Source organism: Lagopus leucura, unplaced genomic scaffold (genome assembly GCF_019238085.1).
Source record: "Lagopus leucura isolate 7727_CA_CO unplaced genomic scaffold, USGS_WTPT01 Super-Scaffold_100008, whole genome shotgun sequence".
In the NCBI taxonomy this organism is placed as follows: Eukaryota; Metazoa; Chordata; class Aves; order Galliformes; family Phasianidae; genus Lagopus; species Lagopus leucura.
The window spans coordinates 28,800,813-28,812,988 of NW_024962265.1; the positions used below are offsets into that span (position 1 = coordinate 28,800,813).

At 38.5% G+C, this 12,176-nt stretch overlaps 1 protein-coding gene across 3 annotated transcripts in view; it reads left to right on the forward strand.

Moving 5' to 3' along the window:
- The window catches only part of TMEM117 (transmembrane protein 117), a 194,150-nt gene that overhangs the window by 61,473 nt on the left and 120,501 nt on the right, over positions 1-12,176 (forward strand). The window contains exon 2 of one of the 3 annotated variants that reach the window (XM_042872860.1): positions 10,593-10,821. The exons of the other annotated variants lie outside the window; for them this stretch is intronic. The gene's annotated coding sequence lies outside the window, so the exon portion shown is untranslated. The remainder of the gene's footprint in view (positions 1-10,592; positions 10,822-12,176) is intronic. 3 annotated transcript variants of the gene reach the window in all.

Consider the following 12,176-nt stretch of genomic DNA (forward strand, 5'->3'; position numbering starts at 1 on the left):
ATGACCATCTGTCTCAGTCTGAGATTCTTATTCTATTTTCTTTCTGCATAATCACAAGCATTAATCTATCTTAATGAAATTAGTTAAATGTTGAAGGGCAGGGTTAGTTCATTAGTGCAATCCAGTAACAGCTCACACCTAGTTCCAGCACTTTGTGCTGCAGCATGTTGTGCAGAGTTCCAGAACTATAGATATGTTATTAATCTTCTTTTTGGTCTTAATTTTGACTGGTAAAACTAACATGTGGCCATACTTCAATTAATAAATGGAAAGTATATTTGTGTATCAATGAATAATGTGCAGTTTCTTGGCTGACACGCCTGAAGGCTGTGTTGCCATTCAGCAAGACCTGGATAGGCTGGAGAGCTGGGCAGAAAAAAAAAACGGATGAGGTTTAACAAAAGCAAGTGTAGAGTCTTGCATCTGGGGAGGAATAATTCCATGCACCAGTACAGGTTGGGGGATGAGCTGCTGGAGGGGAGCTCTGCGGAAAGGGACCTGGGTGTCCTGGTGGATGACAGGTTGGCCATGAGCCAGCAGTGTGCCCTTGTGGCCAAAAAGGCCAATGGCATCCTGGGGTGCATTAAAAAGAGCGTGGCCAGCAGGTCAAAGGAGGTGATCCTCCCCCTCTACTCTGCCCTGGTGAGGCCTCATCTGGAGTACTGTGTACAGTTCTGGGCTCCCCAGTACAAAAATGACAGGGATCTCTTGGAAAGAGTCCAGTGGAGGGCCACAAAGATGGTGAAGGGCCTGGAGCATCTCTCCTATGAGGAAAGGCTGAGTGAACTGGGTCTGTTCAGCCTTGAGAAAAGGAGACTGAGAGGGGACCTGATCCAGGTCTATAAATATCTGAGGTGTGGGGGGCAGAATGGCGAGGCCGGACTGTTTTCAGCAGTGTGTGGAGACAGGACAAGGGGAAACGGCCGGAAACTGCAGCATAGGAAGTTCTGCACAAATGTGCGCAAGAACTTCTTTACAGTGAGGTGACGGAGCACTGGAACAGGCTGCCCAGGGAGGTGGTGGAGTCTCCTTCTCTGGAGATGTTCAAGACCTGCCTGGATGCCTACCTGTGCGACCTGCTGTAGGGAACCTGCTTTGGCAGGGGGGTTGGACTCGATGATCTCTGGAGGTCCCTTCCAACCCCTACGATTCTGTGATTCTGTGATTCTGTTTGAAACTGGTAATTTCAAATGGAACTGCAGCCGTACCTAACAATGTATTTAACATCTATGTGTTAGCAATGAATCAAACCAGGAACTTGTTCACACTGATCTCTTGCATACTGTTAGTAGTTTACTTAATGAATTCATTCTGAAAGGAGTTGCTGAAAACTTGTGATAAACTTACATGCACTTATATTCTGAGTTCTACAATTTTATTTTTTTTTTTAACTTGGTGAGATTCAGAAGGTTTGGAATCTGACGGATGTGGTGAAAGCTTTTACAATTAGACCTGTGCATTTAGAAGCCTATATTTATCCTTACCCTTTTGTTTGAATTGGCTTTGCTGGTTATTTGGAGGCCATGTGACCCTGAAAATGTAAAGAATCCACTTGAAGGAGTACCAGCTGTGGTGTGACCATGACTTGCTTAAATTTGTGAATGTGAGGAGTCATGCTGCTTTCATTAGCTGCATTTCTGATCTGGTAGTTGGAACTTTTAGTTTTGTTTCTCTCTTTTTTTTTTTTTTTTTTTTTTTTTTTTTTTCCCCAAGTGAATCTCCATAAGGAAATCCTGAGATTAATATGTGATGCTATATTCTACCTCGTTACAATTAATTACATCTAACTGCAGATTAGTTCTGATTCAGTATGTTCCTAACATGATTACATTTTGCAACTTTGTCTTACCTTTATTGTTTAATTATTTGTGTCAGGAGTTATCCAGTTTCCTGATTGCAGTTCAGTCATCTATCAAAGCAAATAAATATATACTGCTTTCTTTGGTCACATTATTTTACGGGAAGTGCTGTGTGCACTACACAAAAAGTAGAGAACTAGGCCTGCAATGCTTGTAGCTTTATAGTAGTCCTATCTTAAAGTCTTTCTGGTTGCTTGTGTATTCCATTTTGTTTTTATTCAGTTTTGCCGTGAGCAAGTTGAAAACACTGCATCATCTAAACCGGCTGAGAACCAGCTGCTGTGTAGAAACTGATACAAGATCACTCTTTCCTCAGAACTATGTTATGTAGTTTCCAAAGAACTTCATTTTTCCAGGATGCTCTGGCTCAGCGAGCTCCATAGCAATATTCTATGACACCAAGCTGGGAGGTGGTGTTGATCTGCATGAGGGCAGGGAGGCCCTATAGAGGGATTTAGGCAGGCTGGACCACTGGGCTGAGGTGAATGGGATGAGGTTCAACAAGGCCAAGTGTCGGATCCTGCATTTTGGGCACAACAACCCCGTGCAGCATTATAGCCCATCCAGTGAGTGGCTGGATGATTGTGAAGAAGAAAGGGGTTTGGCCTCTTCTCCCGGGCAACAAACAGGACCTGGGGAAATGGCCGCAAGTTGTATCAGAGCAGGTTTAGGTTAGATATGATGAGAAAGTTTTTCTCTTGGAGAGTGGTCAGGCACTGGAATGGCTGCCCAGGGAGGTGGTGGAGTCGCCATCCCTGGCAGTGTTCAGGAGGTGTCTGGATGAGGAGCTGCGAGATGTGGTTTAGTGCTTGTGGTAGCAGTGGTAATGGGAGGACAGTTGGACTAGATGATCTTATAGGTCCTTTCCAACCTTGTGATTCTATGAGTCTATGCTTAGTTTAAGTGCATTTTCTCTAACTTCAGAAACATTAATGTATGTGAAGGTAACTGTTCTGCTGTACCACACCAAAGCAGCCAGCATGCAGCAAAACTTATTTCCAAAATCAGAAGGTTACTTTAGTACATCATTACTAGTAAAAAAACTTATGTTCTCCTGTTCTCTGGCAGCCATATGAATCTAGGGGCCGCTTGTGTGTCTAATGCTTTACGTGCTGCTTCTTGCACTTCAACGTATGTCATTAAACCCATTTGCATCATTTTGTCCAAATACTTGTTCTTAACTGTATCACTGAGTCCTTTAAATTGATTGTTCTAAAAAAGCATCTTAAGCTTTGAACTTATTTCTTTGATTATATTTTTTTGAAGCTACTAGTCTGAGCATCTAGAATTATTGACTATTAACTGTTTGACAATAAATGCTTCCCAATGGGACCCATTTCAAGGCTGGCGTAAATGTGAGATACAAGCTTTCTTATTGCTTATACACAGAAATCCCTTATCTCGTCAAGCAGGTTATTTTAGGGAAGCCTTATAGATTAGTTGCATGATGCCTTGCAATTTCATTAATGAAATCCTGTCGGAAGAAGTTGATGAATAACATATTGATATTTTACACTTATTTTATGGCAGTGTAATGCAGTTGTTCAATAACAGATTGCCCAAACCATTTTCAGTATTGTTGCTGTGAAGTCGTAACTGGTGGAGTTACTGTTACTCAGTCTTTCAGAGAAACTTGGCTGTTGCACTTCTAAGAGCACAGGAACTGTGTGATTTCTGTGCAAGACTGGCTTTAGCAAACTTGTGTTTTCATTGAGAAATATTCATTTTGGTACATAACAGCATTTCTGTGAAGAATGTTATGGCAAAAACCCGTCTGGATTATATTAACCAGGAGTGAATTAAAATGCCTTCATGCCAAGGTGCATCATTTCCGTATCTGTATATCTATATATATGCATTTTTATTTTTTAATGGAATTTAATATTTAGAGTTGTGAAAGGAAGCAAGTTCAATATATATAGTCAACATCATTAAAGGCTGTCAAAAATATGACAGGAGGGGCGCAAGGGGCAATCACTTGCGTAAATATTCAGAAGTGCAACTGCCCGGTTTTTGTTATAACTTTGCAAACCCAACTTTAGCACAGATTTTTATTTAAGTTACAGTGGGATGCTTCTTTATATTACTAGTTACTCTTAAAAAGTTAAGAAGTAAAGAACTAGATTTCGGGAGACAAGATAATAAACAGCAGATTTCAACCGTGCTTCTTTCTAGAGCCTGCACACCTACAAAGGAAGAAGTCAAAGCATTGAAAGCAGTGATGCTGTCTACCTCTAGTGTTTGCATTTGCTGTTTGATGAATCTATTTTATTTTACTTATTCTTTTTTTCAATCATAGTTCAGTTTCTTGGCCAGTCTAAAGAACTTGATTCTAGGCAGTTCCTTTCCAATCAAAAGTTGAATTCTTCTCAGCATTAAGAAGGAGCTGTGCCAACCCAAAGCAAGACAGTTTTACCTGCGTTCTCAGAAGTGTCTTCACATAGCTGCTTCACACATTTGCCATTATGACCTTGTTTGTACAACCATTCCTGTATAGGAGCTGGAACTGTGGTGTATTGGTGACCTGTTGAGGTGAACGTTTTGCCCTCACCTGCAGGGCCATGTTTCTTGACTGAAATGGCAGTTTGATCTGAAAAATTAATTTGTTATGCTAACGTCGTTTGGTTTTGGTGTGTTATTCCAGCACTGACCTTTAAGGAGTTCTATCACTTTTTTTCCCCCAACTTTCATATTTAAAGTTCTTGACCTCCATCGTTCTCTGGTGACAGAAAGGAGAGGGACATTTACATTGTCTCTCTTGAAAACGACTCTTTGTGGTAACGTTTGTTAGGCATATACGTGTATTGAATTGGTGAATGTATTATGAAAGAGGTTGCATCTCAGGTTGTCCCTTAATCCAGGGAAGTCAGGTCCCTTTGTAATATTTTCACCCAAATTACCATAGAGCTTTTCACACCTCAGAAGAAATTTTGTTGGGGTCAAGATCATCTTAAACAGTCTATTTTGTTGTTGTTGTCTTTGAAAGCAAAAGTCTTCAAAGAAAGTGGGCAAAACTGAAAGAGAGAAATGCTTCACTTTCTTCACGGATATACGAAAAGTGTAGGCAACGGTGTTTTCCTTCATCCCATAAGAAAGAAGCTGCCAGTTTTAGTAACCAAAAACCACAAATGCTCCTTCCTCTGATGAGACAAAATTAATCCATATAATTACCCAAAACAAAAAAAATTGAGGAGGACTTTGTTCTTCTTATGAATGGTATTAATGAATCCTTATGTCTCAGAGATCTATCCTCTGCTTATGCTCAGCTCTTATCTCTGTTACAGAGGTACAAGTGCTTGTACGGGTATATGCACTGTAACTGAAAAAACACGTAGATGGTTTCAGCAGAATCAGCTCATTTGAAAATGACTGCTTGTACAAGCAGAATACTCCTACTGCTTCACTACTGGTAGAACAATGCTAGCTTTTATTTTGTGAATGGCAAGTGTAGTGTTAGTTATAATAGTCAATTTCACATGATTTTTTAAAATGATGACCAGAGGAGCTAGTATTGGAACTTGATATGCAAGAAGGCATTACTTAGCTAGAGTAAGGGGATGTAAATATAGTATCTTAGAGATTCCATGTGAAAAATCATGAGTGGGGGGGGAGGGGGGGGGAAATCCTTGAGAATGACTCAAAGTCACAAGCTTTGTGGTTTGAGACCTGTTTTATGCAGGAATACTCCAGGAGAAGCTTGAAGAGAGACTTAAGATATGGAGATGGAAAATAAGACTTCTGGTAATAGCACAGAGTGTTTAGTTTGGCGTCGTGTTAGAAGACGCAGTATCTTAACACAGAATCTAGACAAATTCTACTCAGAGTAGAAATAAAATGCAGGCATTTCATTAGGAGATTAAGCAACAATCAGAAAATTTGTGTTCATTTTCTGTGTGTATGGTTAAAGTATTAAAATTGAGACTTTCTAAAAGGCTTGCCTAACCTCATGTATAGTCAGTTTCTGCTGAGAATTGTGGCCTAGATTATGTTAGATAAGACTGGATTATTGTATATTATAACTTATGACGTTTAAACCTGTGATTTCACAACTTATTACTATGATCATCACGTTATTTTTAGTTGAAAATGAAATATTCTAGTTAAAACGTTGTATACAAATAATTGAAAAATTGAGATGTGAATGAACAGCATAAAGATATGGACAAAAATATGTAAGTTGCATCTTTGAGGAAGCAGTAATCAGAGCCATAAAATCATACTACAAAGCTCAAGGTGAGTGGCCATTCCTTTTTCTCCAGCTACAAACCTTAACAGCTATGAGTAGTTTCACTCCGTTAAGCAAAGACTGATGAACGATACCAGAGGCCACACAAAGTCTGAAATTACAAATGTATAAGATTTTCTTTCTTTTAATATCACTTCTTTTTGGTGCTTGCCATGTTAGCATTTCATGACTTTAATTCAAGTAAATAGTAGTCACTTACTCTCTTGACCCACCTTAAAAATAAATTTATTTCTACAATGGCAGGCATCAATTTGTAGATTAATTACTTGCTAAAAATGAAAGCCTTTGTTATGGCAAAAGTTTCTTTTAGTGAAAGAGCTTTCTGTAATGCCTCTTGTTGCTCAGGAGTAGATAGATGAATGACAAACTTTTTCATTACCTTTTTTTTATTGCTGATGCTTTCTGTATCAGTTCAGATTTTTTTGCTTTGCAACCTTGGCCAGAACTTCAGGACAAAGTATTCTGAATATATTCCCTACTTTTACTTTATATTTTGTATGTATTTTATTCATGATATGTGTAACTATTTGAAATTGTCTCAGAAAAAATAGGATATTAAAGAATTAGTAATAAATGAATGTCTTTATCTTGCAACAGTGAAAATGCTGAGTGTTAGCATTCCAAACCTAGCCTATCAACATATTATTTTGCATTATGTCCTTTTCTCATCTTTGGGAATTTATTCCAAACTATTTCTGTGGAAAGAAAAATGTTCCTACTAACACAGGGGTTGTTCCACTTTCTAGCCTTTCTTTGTCCTAGGAGGCATCTGAGAATATGGGAAGCTAATATTTGTTCCAAACTGATGATATTGATGGTATCAAGATAACATCTTCCTGTCTTGGAAGAATTTAAAACACTATGGATGCCTACAGTCCATTCAGCTTTTAGAGAAATATATCTATGTAGCCTTATGCTAAAACCAATCTCTCCTGTCTTCATTGTTTTGAAGTAAATCATTTCCTTTTCTATAATGGGGAGATAGTTTTGCCACTTCACTTTTGTAAGGGAAACATGGCATTTTTTTAATGAAAACAAATTTCTGAAGAGAAAGTTCAGCCAAAGCATAACTGTTTCTGTTTTGTCTGTCTGGCAAAACCATTTTGAGTTCCACATTGACTCAAAGAACAATCATCTCTGTTGTGACTAGATGAAATACTGCCACTCGCTACCTAACTTAATGTCATCCCTGCTAAAAATAATTATGGAATCACTGGCTTCATTGGAAAAAGATTTCTTCCTTATGATTAGCAGATATAAAAAAAAAGAAAGAAAAAAAAAAAGAGACCTAAATATGTTAGCAATTAAAAAGCTACATAACCAAAAACTTTGAAAAGCCCATATAAAAAATCTAGACCACCCATGGCTACATGCCTGAAGATTAATGAATATTTATTTTACAGGTAAAAAGCTCTATGTCTTATAAATTTACATCTGAAGTTTCAGTTTTGCCTCATGGTAGTCACACAGCATTTTAAGACAAATGGAAGTGCTGATAACCAAATCTTACCTAAGGGACTTACGCAGAGAAGCTTGTAATGATAAGCAGTCTGTTAGGACTGTGTTGGGGGGAGCGGAAGAAAAAGGAAAAAGGGAAAATAAGAAAAGGAATATAAAATGCCCAGGAAACTGAAGTTGGTTAGACTGTTGCTCTTGTGGACTGAAGGCATACTACCAGCATAGTGTCCAGTTCTGGGCTCCCCACTTCAAAAAAGACAGGGATCTCACAGAAACAGTCCATTGGAGGGCTGCGAAGGTGATGAAGAGCCTGGAGCACCACCCTTATAAGGAAAGACTGAGTAAACTGAGTCTGTTCAGCCTGGGGGAAAGGAGACTGAGGGGAGATCTGATTAATGTTTGTAAATATCTAAAGGGAGGTGGGAGGCAAATGGATGAGTCCAAGCTCTTCTTGGTGTGGGTAGTGATAGGACAAGGAGCAATGGCTCTAAAACTTGAACATAGGAAGTTCCAGACAAACATGCATAAGAACTTCTTTATCGTAAGGATGTTGGGGTGCTGGAACAGATTGCCCAGAGAGGTTGTTGAGTCTCCTTCTATGGAGATATTCACGACCCGTATGGATGCCTCCTCGTGTGACCTATTGTAGGAAGCCTGCTTTAGCAGAGGAATGGGACTTGAGAATCTCTTGAGATCCCTTCCAACCTCTCCAAGGCTGCAGTTTTTCCAAACTCTTGACTTCTCTGTCTGGAAAAAGCCATATGGGTTGTGTTATACAAAATACCTGTAGGAAGGCAACAAGGCAGCACATTACGTGCTGTTGTAGTGTGCTGTACTACTTACGGTATGGATAGGAATCTGTGCCAGAGATAGTCAAGCTTGTAACTGGTGAGAAAGAACACTGGGTGAAACAGTATGTTGGAAAAGAAATGAGAAGAGTATCATACCCACACCCCATTAAGAGCTGAAGCGTTTTGTAGAAGAAACCCATTCTGCTCTTCTTGGTTTCTGTCATGTCTGGAAGGTCTGCTTGTAAGAAATTTGAGTCTAAAAAGCTGTTTCCTGGCAATGTTTGATGAATAACGCTTAACTCTTGTATTTTTAAGCAACTGATTTTTTGCCATTGCCTTAATCACTCTCTATTTCAGCAGTCCAGCTGAAGTCCAAGGACAGCCCAATAAAGATACTTGCTTATCTCTCCAAATGCATGGCTCTTTCTTAGTCATTCCATTAGTAATTTCTTGTTTAACAAGAATTCTTTGTAGGCTTTTTAGTTCAAAACCCACTAATGCTTATTTTTAATTTGAACTTTTTTTTTTCCATATGTAGCAACATGATTACTGTAGCTCATCTGAAATTTTCAAAATCTGAATGCACAATTTGGAATTTTGTCACTAGCACATCTAAGCAAATTGGGACATTTCTGGCAAAGAGAAAAAAGATTGATTTTTTTTCATTTCAAAATTTTCATCTTTCCAAATCTGATCAATTGAAATGTGTTTAAAGTATTGAAGTAAGTTGATCATAGAATGCACGTTCCTTTTGGAATGTTTGCTACCGTCAGTCTTTCTGTGATGGGCCATCCAATCTGCAAAAGGAAGCAGAGATGTTTTTATCTTTACACTCATAAAACTGCTAAATGAAAAGTGTAACCTAGTGACACATACAGGATTACCTGAGTCACTCACGTGGCTATGGGTCATGCCATATTTGAAGTTAGAATCTCTGGGTATCTCTAGTCCAGTCTCCCTGTTCAAAGCTAGTCTCGCTAAGATTGTTCAAGGTTGGGCCCAGTGGGGTTTTGAAAATATCTATGATTGGAGGTTCTGTAACCCCTATGAGCAATCTGTTCCCATGTTCATCCACCTTCACAGTGAAATTTTTTTCCTTACATTTCAGTGGAATTTTCTGTATTTTGATTTATTCCCATTGTCTCTTATGCAGAAATAGGATGTCGTTGAAGAGTCTGGCTCTACACTCTTCCCATCTTACTGATAAGATCCAAAGGGTCAGCCCTTTCTTACAGAGGCTAAGCCTTTCTAACATAATCCTAGCTCTCTCAGCCTCTTTTGCTATGTTTCAGTTCTTTAGCTGTCTTTCTGGCCATTTGCTGGACTTGCTCTGGTATGTCCACGTCTCTCTAGTCTGGGGAGGCCAGCAATTTACCCAGCACTCCAGATGATTCTCACTAATGCAGGGGGAAGGATCATTTCCAGCAACATGCTGGTAGTGCTTTCCCTGGTACAGTTTAGGAGGCTGTTCCACAGAGTATGTTGCTGGTTTCATGTTGAACTTGATGTCTGCCAGGACCCCAGGTCCTTTCTCCCAACATTCACTCTAGCTGATCTGTCAGGGTTGTGCAAGCAACATCTAACAGGTAGTAGATATCAGTATAACTGTGTTGTTAATAATAAGTGGGACTACACTACAAGCTGTCCCTGCCAAGAGCAGGAATTTGGATGAGGTGATCTCCAGAGGTTCCTACCAACCTAAATTATTATATATTTTCACAATAAATTGAGAAATAAGAAAATATCTGAAGTTCAGTCTTTTGCACTGTTGTTTATCTGTTTGTTTGTTTGTTTTTTTAAATCACTTATAGAGCAGCTAAATTGCAGTCTGTGTAAGAGTAAAATGTCATCAGCTTTAAGTTCTGGCAGCTGACCACTCTCTGGTATAATAGGAAATGTGAAAACTGATTGTGAAACAGTGGAACTAGATTCCTGCAAGAGGCAGATCTATTGCCAGCCCTTGGATGTAACCTTAGAGGAAATTAAAGGGATGACTCAACGTAATGCAAAGTGTACCTGTAAAATCAGTAAATCCAAAGGGACAGGGTCACAGTGCATTCTTTTTTTCTCTTATCTGGCAGAGGATTTTATTTTCAATTACAGTAAAGAAATGGAAGTTCAGTCCATAAATATGGCAGACTACTGACAGAACAACCTTCAAAAGGAGATGAGAAAAGGTTCTTTAAACGTTATAAGAGTTAAATATTTATTAGTTTTTGTTTGTTTGTTTGTTTTTAGGTGAACTTCTGCATTGTCCTGCTAATGAGATTTCTCATTAGGTCACTGCAATTATCATGAATATAATTATCAAGTTATTAGAAGAAGACTGTATTGTGAAGTGGACAGTATGCAACAGAGTTAGCTGATTTGAGGATCAAATCTGCAATTTCTGGCAATTTGTCTCCTGTGTCTCACAGTGATAGTTTTGTTTAAATACTGAGTAACATAAGGACAAAAGAATATAACAGTAAGTACAACTTCATAGCAGGTCCAGTGTAGAACTCCTTTGGCTGATATGATCTGTATGGTCAGTATAGTTCAGATGATGGTGTAGTAGTTTCAATGTAAGTGTTTGCTTTGTCAGACAAGTGGAATAGGCTGTTGTCTTCCCTTCATTTTCCATGTAGAATCCTCTGCTATAATTATATGCCAGCTCTTGTCAGCTGACTGGCTGTAGACCCAGTTGTTCTTTATGCACCGATTTTGAGTAATACAGTAAAGAAGCAATGTCCTCAATTTGTTAATTTGTATATTGCTTGAAGTCTATTTCTTTGCCATCTGCTCTGCGATCTGCTGCTGTTATTATGTTATGAGACAAGTCAACCAAATCCTCAGGCCAACTTCTGAGTTATTACATTTTTTGCTCCCATTGCTTCTCAAAAGTATCTGTGAACATGGCAGATTGTTGGAATTGTTAAGAAATAAGTTTCTGTGTCTCAGTCTGATATTATGGATTGCATTGATATACAGCAATCATCTTCAACAGTTATGAAACCAGTCATACATAACAGAAAGATATTTCCTGTTCTTTTGCACCTGTAAGCAACTTTAAGGAATAACTTTTTATCACGTGAGAGGTTCCTGTTCATTTTGATTTAGATACAAAATACTGTGTGTACAGATTGTAGAACTTGGACAATATTTTAGAACAAAATATTTACAAAGAAAATGCTTCAGAAAGTTGTTATTTAGAGCGCATTTTTGGCTGGATCAAATGGCAATATCTGTCTTCCATATGAATAAAGTCAGTTTTTCAGTCTGAATTACTTTTTTCCTACGTGGTTCTTTGAAAAGCCTAGTAAGGCTGCCATGCTAATACCATTTTTGGTCTTCATAAGACCCTGCATATTTATCTTTGCCGTAGCATAATAGTGTTCCAAGATGGCATATTCTATTCTTTCTATTTCTTGAATGCATTATTTCAATTCCTTGAACAAATTGTAGTTTTACTCTCCTTTATCTACACAAAGCATTGGTAAGCAGCTAGATGCACTGAAATAACACTGTAGAAAGCACGGAGTTATTCATTTTTTTTTTTAAATGAAGATTCTAGTTGAGTGCTTTTCAGGGAACAATGAATCTCTCTCTTTTATCACACAGTGAAACTTTCTCTGCAATGCTGAGATTCTGGATATTAACTCCTCACATGAGAAGTTGCACAATGCAGCTGAATCTAAACACTTTTCTAAAAAGTGTTCTTTTGAGGACTGGGACACTGCCAGTTCCATGCTTGCATTTCACGAATAGTCCTTCTCAAATATTTTGTATCTGAAGTGTGTTTATGAGCTTCTACATATGCGCATCTTGTCATCTTCCATCAAA